We start from the raw sequence: 15672 nt of genomic DNA, 5'->3' as shown, positions 1-15672 counted from the left end.
TATGCTAGATCTGAGTGCGTCGAACGAAGTCCTGAAGAGGAGGCACCGATCTCGCCTGCCGCCGGTTTATGATGCCATAAATCTCTTTAACACCCAGGAGCAGGGACCAGTAATCCGCCGGTGGTAAACCGGGCGGAGGCACCTGGAGCAGGGGCGCCGGTTCAGCCACGTTTGGTGGATCCACCTCGTCAGCACAACATTGTAACACCGCATGTCCACACGCCACCGGGTCATTACTCTAACCCGATGGACAACATTGTCGCTGCCGCTTCATGGCTGGCGGCCATCCCGATCGAAGGCGATTCTCCGGCGGCGGTCGGGACGCGTCGGGTTAAGGAGCTTCTTCAGACAGCCTTGGTTCAACAGGAGGCTTATTCATATAGTCGCGATCAGATTCATTCCACTCCCCATCCAAGCCGGAGTTACAGCAGGCGTATGGATGAACTGGCAGTGTCAAGCAATGCGCGGAACCGTGATCCGCCCCGTGGCAATAACCCGGCGGGTGGTGCTGGTGATGCTCAGGAGGTGGTGGACCGGGCTCGGGCACGCAGAGAGGCCGAGTTAGCGGCGCAGCATGAAGCCCATCAGCTTACTCCGGTTCGTCCAACCACATCGGTGGAACCAGGAGTTACCTCTAGTTCTTTGGGAGTGCCGTGTCTCGTCCCGGCGTTGCGCAATGTGCGCCTGCCCAAGGATTTCAAGGGCCCGCGCAAGGTGCCGAATTACACCGCTGATTTATCCCCTGAAACATGGGCTGAAAGCTATGAGATGGCCATGGAGATGTTGGATGTGGATGATGCGGCATGTGCGAAATACTTCACCATGATGCTAGAAGGGACAGCCCGCACTTGGTTAAAGAGCTTACCGGCTAATTCTATCAGGTCATGGGCCGAGTTGAGAGCCCGGTTTATTCAGAATTTCAAGGATACATGCAAGCAGCCCATGTCAATTGTGGACTTAGCTGCCTGTGTCCAGGAGGAAGCAGAGTCAACAACCCATTGGGTGCGCCGGGTTTCGGAGATTTTGCATTCATCGGACCGCATCAACGCTGACACCGCAGTTTTAACATTGGAAGGCAATTGCCGGTTTGAACCCCTGAAGTTGAAGTTGGGATGGCTCAAACGTCATTGTAATGACATGGGAACCCTCATGGCTGCACTGGTGAAGTATGCCGACTCTGATAGTACCAAGGATCCCGAGTCTGACGATGATAAGACAGGGAAGGGAAAAAAAGAGCAGCAACGCCAAGGGGCAGCACCACAACCCGGCGGGTCATGGAAACGGCGGCAAGCATAAGGCGGACCACGGTTTAGACTTTGTGGCTAATACTAATACACATGACAAGCGCCAGTGGCGTAAGGGTAAACCGCCCCAGCGCGGTGGAAGGCCAAGTCCTAATCCGGACCGTTTGTCTTATCTGTTGAACCAGCCCTGTCCAAAGCATGGGACGAAGGAGGACCCGTCCACGCACCTCTGGAAAGATTGTTACATCATGCAAGAATTCAAAAATTCTGATTCTTTCCGGTATGATCACGGACCAGGAGGCGGTTCGGGCCCCGGGTCTCATGGGTCGGGTTATGGTGGAGGAAACTCCGGTTCAGGTTTCCACGGTAATCAGGGTGGACATAACAATCAAAGTAATCAGGGTAACCAAGGTGGCTATAATCATCAGGGCAATCAGCAGCAGCAGTAGGGTTACCAGAGCAACCCGAAGCAATTGAATAGCGGACAGTATCATGTCTTCACCACTAGCTTGGACAAGCGCGATCAGAAGCTTCATAAAAGGGCGGTGAATGCCGTTGAACCGGCGGTGCCCCGTTACTTGCGCTGGTCCGAGCAGCCGATTGTATGGAGTAGAGAAGATCATCCACCCCGGGTTGACAATCCGGGTCATCTGGCTCTGGTGGTGGCACCTCAGGTGGGAGGTTATAAGTTCACTAAGGTACTCATGGATGGAGGGAGTAGTATCAATATCCTTTATCATGAAACTTTCCGTCGCATGGGGTTAACAGATAAAGATCTTAAACCGTCCAACACGGTGTTCCATGGTGTGGTGCCTGGTAAATCGGTGTATCCTATTGGTAAGATAGCTCTGGAGGTGGCTTTTGGAGATGAGCATGACTCAAGATCAGAAACTTTGACCTTTGAAGTGGTGAAAATCAAAAGCCCGTATCATGCCCTATTTGCATGGCCAGCTTATGCTAAGTTTATGGCACGGCCTTGTTATGTCTATCTGCAGCTCAAGATGCCCGGTCACAAGGGAACTATAACCGTGCATGGGAGCTGCAAGATTGCTCTGGAGTGTGAAGAAGGTGATGTGGCTTATGCTGAGTCGGTTTGTGCAACAGAAGAGTTGAAGTTTTACAAGGACAATGTTGATCCGGTAGATATGACTTCATTAAAGAAACCAACTACAGAGCATGATCCGGCCCTGAAATTCAAATCGGCTGATGAGACTAAGCTTGTTGACTTCGTGCCCGGCGATTCGTCCAAGCAATTTAGCATCAGCGCTAACTTGGATCCGAAATAGGAAGGCGCGCTCATCGAGTTCATCCGTGAGAATCGGGACATCTTTGCGTGGAAGCCTTCTGACATGCCAGGTGTACCGAGAGAACTCGCTGAACACACTCTCAATATTGATGCCAAGTATAAACTGGTCAAGCAGTTTCTCCGCCGGTTCAACGAAGAAAGACGCAAAGCTATTGGAGAAGAAGTAGCCAGGCTCTTGGCGGTTGGATTTATCGTTCAAGTATTCCATCCTGAGTGGTTGGCTAATCCGGTGCTGGTCCTCAAGAAGAATGGCACTTGGCGTATGTGTGTGGACTACACAGATCTCAACAAAGCTTGTCCAGCAGATCCTTTTGCCCTTCCCCGTATTGATCAAATTATTGATGCTACGGCGGGTTGCGAGCGTTTAAGTTTCTTGGATGCATATTCTGGTTATCATCATATCAAAATGGCAGTTAACGACCAGGAGAAGACAGCCTTCATAACTCCCTTTGGAGCCTTTTGCTATGTGTCCATGCCCTTTGGGCTCAAGAGTGCCCAGGCAACTTATCAACGGTGTGTGCAGAATTGTCTTCATAAACAGATCAGCCGCAATGTTCACGCCTATGTGGATGATATTTTGGTGAAATCAAGGAAGAAGGAGACATTGATTGATGACTTGAAGGAAACCATCGATAACCTGCGGGTTTACAAAATGATGCGTAATCCGGCCAAGTGCGTCTTTGGTGTACCTGCAGGCAAGCTCTTGGGTTTTTTGGTGTCTAACCGGGGTATTGAAGCTAATCCGGAAAAGATCAAGGCCATCACCTCCTTAGCCAAACTGAAGTGTATCAGTGATGTTCAACGACTGGCAGGCCGGATTGCCACGTTGAGCCGGTTTATCAGTCGCCTTGGCGAGAAGGCCATCCCTTTGTATCAGATGCTGAAGAAAACGGATAACTTCGTCTGGAGTGACGCCGCTAATGAAGCGTTTGAGGACTTAAAGCGGCAGCTGGCTAATCCGCCGGTTCTTGCTGCTCCGGTTGACAAAGAACCATTGTTGCTATATGTGGCAGCTAATGCTCGGGCTGTTAGTGTAGCTATTGTGGTGGAGTGCAAGGAGGCCGGAAAGGAATATCCGGTTCAACGGCCAGTCTACTATATAAGTGAGGTACTTATTGAGTCCAAGCAGAGGTACCCGCATTGGCAAAAATTGGTGTATGGGGTTTTTTATGGCAAGCCGGAAGCTTAAGCAGTATTTCCAAGGACATCCCATCACGATGGTCAGCTCTGCTCTGTTGGGAGATATAATCCAGAACAGGGAAGCAACTGGCCGGATTGCTAAGTGGGCTATAGAGCTCGGGCCTCATGGGTTGAAATACATACCCCGAACGGCGATCAAATCTCAAGCACTTGTGGATTTCATCAATGATTGGACAGAATTACAAGCGCCAGAGGAGAAGCCGAATCATACTTATTGGACTATTCATTTTGATGGGTCCAGGCAATTGGAGGGCTCGGGGGCTGGAGTCGTATTAACTTCCCCACGAGGTGATAAGTTTTGTTATGTTCTCCGTTTAATGTTCCCTTGCACTAACAATGCAGCTTAATATGAGGCTTTACTCCATGGTCTTCGGATGACTAAGGAGATGAACCTAAGCCGAGTTAAGTGCTTCCGTGACTCGGATCTGGTGGCTCAACAAGTGTCCGGCATTTGGGATTCCAAGGACCCGCTAATGGCAGCATATCGTCGTGAGGTGGATATTGTTGCAGGTCACTTTAAGGGTTATCAGGTGGATCATGTGGACCGGCGGAAGAATGAAGCGGCGGACGCTTTAAGCCGTCTGGGTTCCCAACGTAAACCGGTTCCACCTAATGTCTTCCTGGATGTTTCGCATAATCCGTCCGTCAATCTCCTTGGTGAAGAGGATTTGGCTGTTCCTGATCCGGAGGCTCAGTTGGTGGCGGCTCTTCATGTTATCCCGGATTGGACGGTTCCATCTGGCGTATACGAACCGGGGCGAGTTACCAGAGGATGAAACTTTGGCCAGGCAGATAATCCGGCGGTCCAAGTCCATGACTATTATCAATGGAGAGTTACATCATTGCAGTGTGACAGGGGCGTTTCAACGTTGTGTGTCTCCTGAGGAAGGCCGTGAAATTTTGTGTGAGATCCACGAAGGAGATTGTGGTCACCACGCCGGTTCAAAGTCTTTGGTGGCCAAGGCGTTTCGTCACGGTTTCTATTGGTTGACAGCTCATGCTGATGCCGAGGACTTGGTCAAAAGATGTGATGGCTGTCAAAAATTCTCAAGGTGTGCTCATGTACCGGCTCAAGAATTGAGGATGATTCCAATCACCTGGCCGTTTACAACTTGGGGGCTGGATATGGTTGGGCCTTTCAAGAGGTCCAAGGACAAGAAGACCCACCTTTTGGTGGCGGTTGATAAGTTCACGAAGTGGGTGGAGGAAGAGCCGGTTAGTAAGTGTGACGCAGCCACGGCGGTTCAATTCATCAAAAAGGTGATCTTCCGGTTCGGCTTTCCACACAGCATTATAACAGACAATGGTACCAATCTGTCAAAAGGTGCCATGAAGGAGTTCTATCAACGTGAGCACATCCGGCTTGACGTGTCATCAGTGGCTCACCCACAGTCTAATGGTCAAGCGGAGAGGGCCAATCAAGAGATCTTGAGAGGCATCAAACCCCGGCTTATGGTTCCATTGCAACGGACGCCGGGTTGTTGGGTTGAGGAGTTACCTTCTGTGTTGTGGAGCATCAATACCACACCCAACAGATCGACAGGATACACACCATTCTTCATGGTTTATGGAGCGGAAGCAGTTCTTCCTAGTGACATCCGTCATGACTCGCCTCGTATAGCGGCATATGTTGAAGCTGACAACGAGAAGGCACGGCAGGAAGCTCTTGACCTGTTAGATGAGGAACGTGACATGGCGGTAGCCTGTTCGGCGATTTATCAGCAAGATCTGCGTCGTTATCATAGCCGCCGGGTTAGAACCAGAACATTTCAAGAAGGTGATTTGGTGCTTCGGCTCATCCAGGATCAGACGGATATGCATAAGCTATCCCCCCCCTTGGGAAGGACCCTTTGTGGTCAGCAAGAATCTGCACAACGGGTCATACTAGCTAATCGATGTTCGAGAGTGCAAAGACTCACGTAAATCGGAGGAGGAGACCAACCGGTCGTGGAATATTGCTCATCTTCGGCCCTACTATACTTGAAGCTATAGGCTCTGCTTATGTACATATTATGACATTGTGTATATTATGATCAATATAATAAACCGGAACCTTAGCTAAAGCGGGGTATTTGTTGTTTTTCTTACATCATGTGTGGTTACATGGAGCTTACAAAGCGGCGTCCGGTTTACCCCTTGATTTAGCTTCTCAAAGCTTTATATTACATCACTTGGGGGCTTGGTCGTATCCGAACCATAGCTACACCTCTTGATCGGCGTAATGCCACAGCATCACTTGGGGGCTTGGTCGTATCCGAACTATAGCTACACCTCTTGATCGGCGTAATGCCACATCATCACTTGGGGGCTTGGTCGTATCCGAACCATAGCTACACCTCTTGATCGGCGCAATGCCACATCATCACTTGGGGGCTTGCTCGTACCCAAACCATAGCTACACCTCTTGATCGGCACAATGCCAGAGCATCACTTGGGGGCTTGGTCGTATCCGAACCACAGTCACACCTCTTGATCGGCTCAAAGCCACATCAATCCGGGGCCAAAGAGAGTGTTGTAAAACAACAGCTCAAACATAGGCACCCACTGAGCACAGCTCACAATGTTGCTTAGGGATTCTTTACTGTCGAATTTAGGGCATGGCAGCCCGTGAAAAGCCTCGACTACAACGGTTTTATTTGCCTTTTGCTAAGTTTCTCTTTCTTTTGATAAGATTTGTGATGTTTTCAAACCGGTGTTTATCAACCCGGTTAGGCTGTCAACTACAAGTTGTCAGTACATGATCAAGTTATAATCCGGAGACTATCAGCCCGGTCTGGTTTTGACTCAAAGTCACCAGTATGGAATAAGTCGGTGTTTATCACAACCCGGAACGGTTTTATTGTAAACCGGAATCATATAGCAGGAGTTACTTCTACTCCGGGTTAGGGTTATTACCCTCATTACAAAGTTGGTCAGCCAACACTATGCCTAACGGTCACAGGTATCATATATTTCCATATTTGGTTATCTTTTACAACTTTGGTTATAAACCTTGGTCATATATATATTTGGGTATCAAGACCCGCCCGGTGGTAAACTGCCAGGGCGCTTTAAGCTTCTTATCTGCAGGAACAACTTGAATAAATGGCTATGGGTTATGAACATCATATCTTACGCATGTCGGATTAAGCAAGCATCAGTCGCAGATAAATATGCACGAAGGCATAACAGACCAAGTGTTTTAACTAGCCTATTACAAGGCGTTTCAGTGCCCAAAGGATAATTTTTTCTCAAATACGTGTTGCAGTATGTAAAAGGCTAAACCGGCCTCCCGATTATGATTGGACACCAGCTTGACCTGACGGTTGCGGATCATCTTGCACCGGTTCATCCTCTTCGTCTCTACCCAGCGGCTGGAAGTCAATAGTTGTCCAGTCGAGTCCAGTTAACGCTTGGAACACAGCTTCGTCGCTTATAAGGGTGGACGGTTCAATATCAGGGGCATAAGTGTGCTTACGGATTGGAGGGATCAGATTTTGCGCTTCCGGAATTGGTGCAGCAACCCGTCTGTTCTTGTCATCATAACTTGCCTGATAATATGAGAGATCAGCTTCTTCAGCCAATTGACAAGCCAGTGGACGTACTCCCCGGTTTATGGTGCGAAGATCCTCCTGGCCAAATTCTGACCCGTCCTCTTTTAAGCTTGGGAAGCCTTTAGCCACGTCCACCGGATCAAGATCAGGCACCCACGCCTTTGCCCGGGTTAGAGCGGTCAGAGCTCCGGCCCTTGCCGCAGCTTTCATTAGTTCTTCAACCCGGGCAAGCAGCATGGATAGCCTTTCTAAGGTGTCCTTGATCAATGTTGGAGGAGGTTTATTGTGTGAAGCGGTGCAGATGATCCGCTGCGCACCGGTATACAGTTGCTCTATCAGAGTGTAGGCAGCTTTCAACTTCTTCTGTACATCAGAGCCCGGATGGCTAATGCGAGTTCCTGCACCATTGTACACATCAGTAAACCAACAACACATGGGAGAGATATGTTGAAATTATTAAGGAAAAGATGTTTTACCGAACACAACAGCAGTCATGGCATGAATCTGCCGCTTTACGCCGGTCAGTTCATCAACCACCGGTTTAAGAGCGGCTTCTGCTTTTTCAGCCCTTTTTATCAAAGCGGATTTTTCAGTCTCCCAATCCGCCCGCTCTTTGTTGAAGCCCTCTTTCAGTTTCTCCATAGCGCCTAGAGCGCCGGTCGATCCTTCCTTCGCTTTGGAGGTTTCAGCTTGCTGGAATTTGAGGTTCTTTTGTAGATCAGCGGTTTGGCTTTCCTTCTTGCTCAGTTCAATCTATAAAGAGACAGATATATAATGAGTTGACAGTACATATTTGAAGTACCAAGCACATAACAAGTTATGCCCTTAGTACTTGGGGGCTAATGCATATTTGCTCTTTATCAGAAATTTTTACAAGTCCCAAGCACAATACAAGTATTAAGCTTGGCACTTGGGGGCTAATGTGTATTTGCTCATAAAATGCTGATATGGGAATTCTTCTACAAAGTCCCGGTTCATCTTCATAAAGTTAAACCGGCCCTTGAGGGCTACATCAGTGAAGTTAAGATGCATTGTTGCAAACATGAAATTGTTACTAAGTCCCGATTTAAATTAGTATCTTAAACCGTCACTTGGGGGCTACTGGAGTTGATAAGCTGCAATTAAATATAAGAGAGAAACACTTATGAAGTTACCTCATATCGCTCCTTCATCATATTTACCAAACCGGCTTCATAGTCACGGCTGGTGTATAGACGGTTCAAGAAGCCGGAGTGAAGGTCTTGAGCATTCAGATGAGCATAATTGGACAAATCGGCGTTCCATTTGCCTTTGCCAATTGCAGAGAGCTCATCTTTGGCAGTATGCTTTGACAAAGCGACTGGATTGCCAGGAGTGGTATGGCCAGTGTCAGTAATCATAATATCATCATCTTTGTCATCAGCAGCCGTTACTGGGGATGGCGGTTTGTCAGTATTTTTCACCGGACTAACCGGTTTGTCATCAGTCCGGACAGGGTTGGTTGGCTGATCAGCATGGCTTGTGGTGTCAACTTCTTCCTGCTAAGCAACGAAGTCATGATCTTGAGGCGGTGGGTCATTCAGCATGGCATTAATGTTGGTCTTTTCAGGATCTGGAGTTTTCTCCGGTTCAACAGCCACGTCTTCATCAGCCGGTTTATTCAACCGAGCTTTCTTGCTGGGTCTGGGCTTGGCGCTGAGAAAAATAAACATGAGGATCTGTACAGTATATCAAAATAGCAACATCAAGGATAACAACAAGTGTATAGCTCACCCAAGAACCATTTTGAGGGGTGGAAGTTTTGTGGCCGACGACTCGCCAAAAGATGAGTGAGAAGTACCCTGATAATTTGAATCGGACGGGTTAAGAGGCTGGCGGAAACAACCTGCTGTGGGGCATGAAGTATCAATGGGATAAGAGACCTCTGATCGGCGTTTCCGAACCGGACTGTTCGGTAAACCGGTGGAGGTAACTACCTGGCCGCTGTGCCGGGTTGTGCGGCGAGCCTCGTGCTGCTGCGTCTTCAAAAGAAAGTTTGGGTCCAAGTAAGCAAGGGTGTGAGAAAATTTTACTTTCCGGTTTGCTTGACGGATTTTTGATGTTGGCAGAGGATTTGAATCGGAGGAAAGAATGGTTACCTCTACGTCATCAGCATGACTGCCTTCAGCGTCGTCCTCATAATAATCATTGTTAATGAGATGTACGAAAAATGAACCAAGAGAGTCAAGTTCTACCCCTGATTCCGGATTACCCACATCGTCATCAGCTGGTAGCTCGGAGGATGCAGTGGTCCTTTTATTGGCAGGTTTTTTGATAACCTTGGTTTTCGGACGAACTGGCTTGACCGGTTTATCTTGCGGCTTGACCGGTTTGTCTTGTGGTGGTTTCTTTTTCCAGAATGGATCATCACCCTGTCAGAAATAATCACACTTTCAGAGAATATTTGGACAAAAGCAACTTCAGATAAAAAGGTTATATGATTCTTACAGCTGGCGTTTTGTTGAAAGCGCAGAAAGGGAGTAGTCCAGTTTGGGCACAGACAGCCTCCGGTTCGTTCAGCATTTTCTTCACAGCTTCAGTGACTTCTGCATCTGTAAGCTGAATGTCAATGTGCCGCTGAGCATCCTTCAAACTCCCCGTATACTCACACATCAAACCGGAGCGCCGGCTTAAGGGCAGAATACTCCAGCTTATCCAGCAACGAGCAAGATCAACTCCTGTCAAACCGTTTGCCATGAAGGCTCTAAGCTTTGATAATTGAGGAGCATAGTTGGCCCTTTCTTTTGCAGTCAACCTCTGAGGAAAAGGATGTGTGTTGCTCAGGCGTTCAGGGCGGTAACCCGGCAGGGGGTTTTCATCAAGTGGAGATGTATCCTTGCAATAAAACCAGGACTGGTTCCATTCTTTGGGGTGACTGTGGAGCTTGGGGTGAGGGAAAGTGGTTTCCTTCCTTTCTGAATCGCCATTCCGCCCAGTTCCGTATTAGGTCCATCCGAGAACTCTGTGCGACGGTTTAAGTGAAAGAAATCCTTAAACAGTTTGACTGTAGGTTCCTCTTGCAGATAAGCCTCACAGAAGAATTGGAAGTGGCAGATGTTGGTCACAGAATTGGGACCGATGTCTTGAGGGCGCAGTTGAAAACTGGCCAGTACATCCCGGAAATTTTTTGAACTGGGAGGGCTAAAACCTCGTCCGAGATGATCAGCAAACACGACTACCTCTCCGTCCTTGGGTGTAGGAGGACTTTCCGGGCCAGGGACCCTCCAGTGGATGACATCTTTTTTGGCTAAAGCGCCCGTTTTAACAAGATTGTTTAACTATTCTTCGGTTACTCGAGAAGGAGCCCAGTTGCATTCATAGACTTGCTTGGCCATGGCAATGAAAGATCTGAAACATGATTATTGCCGGTTTAAGATTTACAGTGGACAACTATACAGCGGTATAAGGATACAAGCATGTTGATAAACCGGATTTGGTTATTCGTAAACCGGAGTCTGACAATGGAAACAGTGTAATGCATTGGCGGTTCAACAGGGGACTAATGGTATCTACCGGGTCATCATTTTTTCTGTGAAGTTAAACCACCTAATCTGGCATTAAAGGTATAAGTATAAAGATGTATAAGTAAGGGAAAAACCAAGTTTCACAGTTTGGCATGGGAATTTCAGATCTGTCGTGCGTTGGATAATCAAAATATAATCTGGTCTAATATCAAGCGCTCAAAAAGTTCAGTAAGTTCAGATGAGTTGGATATCAAGCAGGTGCCTTAACAAGAAGAAAGGATTCTAAATTACAAAAGGTGCTGAAAATAGTCAGATCTAACCGGCCATTGGTGCTACCGAAGGAAGAACAGCTTCAGGCTATGAAGAACACCGAACCCTAAAGGCGGATCTAGGGCGAGAAGAAGAGGGACTTACTGGTGCAGGAGGAAGCAGTGGAGGGTCACCGCTTTTGTCTGATCCAATCAGGTTGATGCAGTGGCCTTTGACGAAGCAGAGGCGAAGGACGACGGCGGCGGCGGAGCTTGAGGGTCGGTCGGCGTGAGGAAGACGACGACGCGAAGAGGCACGAGGGGGAAAATGGAAAGACCCCCTGGCCCTATTTATAAGGGCAGAAAGATAAGCGTCAGGCGCGAAAATCAAGGCGCCTAAATTTTGGATATGAGGTGGAGCTGTCGCCTCGATTGTCGGAGGCTCATTAATGAAGGTGGATTATACACAGTTTTAAATAACAGGTGACATCACGGCGGTTTACCATGGTCCTAGAGGATGATGTCATGGCGGTTTACAAGATTATGTGAAGACGTTGAAGAAGAAATTTTCTTAAGTATTGAGGATTGACATGAACCAGTTCGAATCAATCTGGGGCCTAATGTTGGAGATATTACCACTGGGCGGAAACCGGCCAGGAGAGGCCGGGTTAACTCCATAAGTAGTTCATTCGTATCTGAAGTCCATGAAGACAGACGGTGACGCTTTATGAAGGCCCAGGGCCCAAAGCCGGTTTAAGGCCTGTAGACGTAAACCGGCATTGATATGTAAACTTGTGTTGTAAGATAGAAGTAGCAAAGACCGAGCCGGACACGATTATGAGCCGGCCTCGGGATTCTGTAAATCGACGGGCGTCAACCCATGTATATAAGGGGACGACCCGGCGGCGGTTCAAGGACAACAGACAACAACTCGAGACTCAGGCAAAGCGTATTCGCTCCCTGGTCATCGAAACCCCAGCAATTCTATCACAACTAGACGTAGGCTTTTACCTTCATCGTAAGGGGCCGAACTAGTATAAAACTCTCCTGCGTCCCTTGTCCGCTTTAACCCCTTTAAGTTAACCCGTAGCGATGGCTCCACGACTAAGTCCTTTCTCTAGGACATCTGCCATGACAAAACCACGACAGTTGGCGCCCACCGTGGGGCTATCGCACGATGGTTTCAAGTTCTTGGAGGGCAACTTCGAAGGACTCAAGGGTTACGCTGTGGGCCGGATGACCAAGAGTCGTCGCGGCAAGCTTTACATCGACGATGCAGGCTGGGGCCCCGAGGCCGGCTCAATCGAGTACGGGTACCGGGTCCCCTTTGGTGGCATACACGTTTTCATTGGCAAGATCGGTGAACCGGGCCCTGAGCTGGACATCGGCACCGACCTCGTCAAAACGGCTCAGCGTGCGAGCCGGGTCAAGCCTGTCATGAAGTGTGGCTTCATGGGAGTTATCCATGGAAGGGAATCTGAGGATAGATCGGAATCTGGTGGTGAGACCATCGTTTATTCCGGCGACGAGTCATCGACCGGAGAGACCGAGTCGTTATATCAGTTACAAGATGGCCGGATTGGGGGCTGTTCCGATGGCGACAGTATTCCGGACCCCTTTGATCTGCCAAACCGGGTTGCGATCTTCATGGCCGGCACACAACCGGCGCTCCACTCTTCGACCGCTGCGGCGATGATTTCTGGATCGGCAGCAGCAATAGCGGTCGGGGCAGGAGGCCCTGTGCGACCGCCAGCTTAGGTTCTATCTGATTTGTTTGATGCGTTGGCAATGCTGATGGCGGAGGTTAACCCGGCGGATCAGGATGCACACAATGCGGAAATCGTGAAAGTGAAATATCAGATCACCCAGGCCAAAGCCGACTTAGCAGCTGAGGATACCAGGATAGCCGCGGAGCGGGCCGCTTTGGATGCACAAGCTTACCGGATTATGCTGGATCTGAGTGCGTCGAACGAAGTCCTGAAGAGGAGGCACCGATCTCGCCTGCCGCCGGTTTATGATGCCAGAAATCTCTTTAACACCCAGGAGCAGGGACCAGTAATCCGCCGGTGGTAAACCGGGCGGAGGCACCTGGAGCAGGGGCGCCGGTTCAGCCACGTTTGGTGGATCCGCCTCGTCAGAACAACATTGTAACACCGCATGTCCACACGCCACCGGGTCATTACTCTAACCCGATGGACAACATTGTCGCTGCCGCTTCATGGCTGGCGGCCATCCCGATCGAAGGCGATTCTCCGGCGGCGGTCGAGACGCGTCGGGTTAAGGAGCTTCTTCAGACAGCCTTGGTTCAACAGGAGGCTTATTCATATAGTCGCGATCAGATTCATTCCACTCCCCATCCAAGCCGGAGTTACAGTAGGCGTATGGATGAACTGGCAGTGTCAAGCAATGCGCGGAACCGTGATCCGCCCCGTGGCAATAACCCGGCGGGTGGTGCTGGTGATGCTCAGGAGGTGGTGGACCGGGCTCGGGCATGCAGAGAGGCCGAGTTAGCGGCGCAGCATGAAGCCCGTCAGCTTACTCCGGTTCGTCCAACCACATCGGTGGAACCAGGAGTTACCTCTAGTTCTTTGGGAGTGCCGTGTCTCGTCCCGGCGTTGCGCATTGTGCACCTGCCCAAGGATTTCAAGGGCCCGCGCAAGGTGCCGAATTACACCGCCGATTTATCCCCTGAAACATGGGCCGAAAGCTATGAGATGGCCATGGAGATGTTGGATGTGGATGATGCGGCATGTGCGAAATACTTCACCATGATGATAGAAGGGACAGCCCGCACTTGGTTAAAGAGCTTACCGGCTAATTCTATCAGGTCATGGGCCGAGTTGAGAGCCCGGTTTATTCAGAATTTCAAGGATACATGCAAGCAGCCCATGTCAATTGTGGACTTAGCTGCCTGTGTCCAGGAGGAAGGAGAGTCAACAACCCATTGGGTGCGCCGGGTTTCGGAGATTTTGCATTCATCGGACCGCATCAACGCTGACACCGCAGTTTTAACATTGGAAGGCAATTGTCGGTTTGAACCCCTGAAGTTGAAGTTGGGATGGCTCAAACGTCATTGTAATGACATGGGAACCCTCATGGCTGCACTGGTGAAGTATGCCGACTCTGATAGTACCAAGGATCCCGAGTCTGACGATGATAAGACAGGGAAGGGAAAAAAAGAGCGGCAACGCCAAGGGGCAGCACCACAACCCGGCGGGTCATGGAAACGGCGGCAAGCATAAGGCGGACCACGGTTTAGACTTTGTGGCTAATACTAATACACATGACAAGGGCCAGTGGCGTAAGGGTAAACCGCCCCAGCGCGGTGGAAGGCCAAGTCCTAATCCGGACCGTTTGTCTTATCTGTTGAACCAGCCCTGTCCAAAGCATGGGACGAAGGAGGACCCGTCCACGCACCTCTGGAAAGATTGTTACATCATGCAAGAATTCAAAAATTCTGATTCTTTCCGGTATGATCACGAACCAGGAGGCGGTTCGGGCCCCGGGTCTCATGGGTCGGGTTATGGTGGAGGAAACTCCGGTTCAGGTTTCCACGGTAATCAGGGTGGACATAACAATCAAAGTAATCAGGGTAACCAAGGTGGCTATAATCATCAGGGCAATCAGCAGCAGCAGCAGTAGGGTTACCAGAGCAACCCGAAGCAATTGAATAGCGGATAGTATCATGTCTTCACCACTAGCTTGGACAAGCGCGATCAGAAGCTTCATAAAAGGGCGGTGAATGCCGTTGAACCGGCGGTGCCCCGACTTGCGCTGGTCCGAGCAGCCGATTGTATGGAGTAGAGAAGATCATCCACCCCGGGTTGACAATCCGGGTCATCTGGCTCTGGTGGTGGCACCTCAGGTGGGAGGTTATAAGTTCACTAAGGTACTCATGGATGGAGGGAGTAGTATCAATATCCTTTATCATGAAACTTTCCGTCGCATGGGGTTAACAGATAAAGATCTTAAACCGTCCAACACGGTGTTCCATGGTGTGGTGCCTGGTAAATCGGTGTATCCTATTGGTAAGATAGCTCTGGAGGTGGCTTTTGGAGATGAGCATGACTCAAGATCAGAAACTTTGACCTTTGAAGTGGTGAAAATCAAAAGCCCGTATCATGCCCTATTTGCATGGCCAGCTTATGCTAAGTTTATGGCACGGCCTTGTTATGTCTATCTGCAGCTCAAGATGCCCGGTCACAAGGGAACTATAACCGTGCATGGGAGCTGCAAGATTGCTCTGGAGTGTGAAGAAGGTGATGCGGCTTATGCTGAGTCGGTTTGTGCAACAGAAGAGTTGAAGTTTTACAAGGACAATGTTGATCCGGCAGATATAACTTCATTAAAGAAACCAACTACAGAGCATGATCCGGCCCTGAAATTCAAATCGGCTGATGAGACTAAGCTTGTTGACTTCGTGCCCGGCGATTCGTCCAAGCAATTTAGCATCAGCGCTAACTTGGATCCGAAATAGGAAGGCGCGCTCATCGAGTTCATCCGTGAGAATCGGGACATCTTTGCGTGGAAGCCTTCTGACATGCCAGGTGTATCGAGAGAACTCCCTGAGCACACTCTCAATATTGATGCCAAGTATAAACCGGTCAAGCAGTTTCTCCGCCGGTTCAACGAAGAAAGACGCAAAGCTATTGGAGAAGA

The sequence above is a fragment of the Triticum aestivum genome, chromosome 3D (genome assembly GCF_018294505.1).
Source record: "Triticum aestivum cultivar Chinese Spring chromosome 3D, IWGSC CS RefSeq v2.1, whole genome shotgun sequence".
NCBI classification, from domain to species: Eukaryota; Viridiplantae; Streptophyta; class Magnoliopsida; order Poales; family Poaceae; genus Triticum; species Triticum aestivum.
Note: the sequence above shows the minus strand (reverse complement) of the source record.